The sequence below is a fragment of the Guillardia theta genome, assembly GCF_000315625.1.
Source record: "Guillardia theta CCMP2712 unplaced genomic scaffold GUITHscaffold_53, whole genome shotgun sequence".
NCBI classification, from domain to species: Eukaryota; class Cryptophyceae; order Pyrenomonadales; family Geminigeraceae; genus Guillardia; species Guillardia theta.
Window position 1 is genome coordinate 24943 of NW_005434621.1, and position 1669 is coordinate 26611.

Sequence of the window (1669 nt, forward strand, 5' to 3'; positions counted from 1 at the left end):
CGACAGTTGAGGCTTTTCTTCGCTTCCGTGTCAGGTGGGGGAAGTGAAGGGGAGGGGGGCAGAAGGGAGGGGAGGAGAGAAAGAGAACGAGAGAGAGAGAGAGGGAGGAGGAGAAGGAGGAGGAGAAGGAGGAGGAGCGGGGTGGGGGAGCGGGGAGCGGGGAGCGGGAGGAGGAGGAGGAGGAAGGGGAGGGGGAGGGGGAGGCATTTGGAGGTCTTATGCAGGAGGAGCAGGAGATGGCTACATCAATATCTGGGACATGTCGATTTCTACCCTTGACCCCATCTTGACCGAAGAAATTCTCCCTGCAAAGGTAAGAGGACATGCAATCGAGCTTGTTCCTCCCTTGCTTCTTCGTCCTCTCTCTCTCCTTCGTCCTCTCCCTCTCCTTCGTCCTCCCTCTCTTCTTCGTCCTGCCTTCCTCCTCCCTCCTCCCACCCTCCTCCCTTCTGCGTTATTCCTCCTCTGTTTCCTCGTTTCCGCCCTTGGCTTCTTCTGCTCTTGAACCACTTCTCCTCCTCCTCCTCTTTATCCCCTCCTCCTCCTCCTCCTTACGACTGTCGTTCTTCAGCCTTCTTCCATCCTCTTTTCCCCAACAGCGACGTCATCGTTGCTGGCGACAGCACAGGAAGAGTTCTAGTGTACAGGTGAGGAGCAATTGCAGAGGAGATCGAGAGAGGGAGAGAGGGAGAGAGGAAGAGAGGGAGAGGAGGGGGCGGGGAGAGAATGGAAGAGGAGGATGGGGGGAAGAAAGGGAGGAGGGATCAGGGGCATGCAGGGAGAGGCTGGGAAGATGAAGATGCTGTTGAGCGGCGTGTGATGATACTGCAGGCTGCTCGGATTTGCCAAGTCGAGTTCTCACGAGGAGCAGGTAGAGGATGAGGGAGGGGAGGGGAGGGAGGGGAGGGAGGGAGGGGAGGGGAGGGAGGGGAGGGGAGGGGAGGGAGGGGAAGGGAGGGAGGGAGGGATTGCCGTGACTGAGTTATTTCTCAGGTTGCAAAGTTGGAAAAAGCTCTTGCAGCGAAAGACAACGTGGAATGAACAAGTCGATGAGATGATGCCAATTGTTTCGACGACGACGACGACGACGACGATGAGGAGGAGGAGGCGGTGGAGGATACGAAGGATGATGAAGAGAAAAGATACAAGTAACATGAACACGTTGGTTCATACAAGATCTGTTCATGTCTTCCTGTTCTTCTTCTTCTTCTTCTCTGATCCCTGTTTACCGTCATCGGGCGACATTGGAGCAAACTTTGACCTCACCTTGGCTGTTTCCTCCTTCCCTATCCCTGCCATCATGTCAGTTGATCCGCTCACTTCTCCCTCCCCTGCTCCTCCTCCTCCTCCTCCTCCTCACCTTGAGCCTCCGAGGAGCTTCCACTCTGTTGTTGCTGTGTGCAAAAAGTTGTCAAGGGATGTCGATTCCTCCTCCTCCTCCTCCTCCTCCTCGTCCTGGCCGGAGTCGTCGAGCTCGTTATAGTGCACTGCCTACATCTCCGCATAGACGTTGGAATGCTCCTTGCTTCCGCTCTGATCGCCTTGTAACTTCACGCCATCACCTATCATCTGACTCGATAAATGCCTGCATCCCTCCACCCGTCCGAGTTCTCTAGCGCTGTCTGAGATGTGCTGACAGACAGCACAGTCACAACGCGACATGATAGGC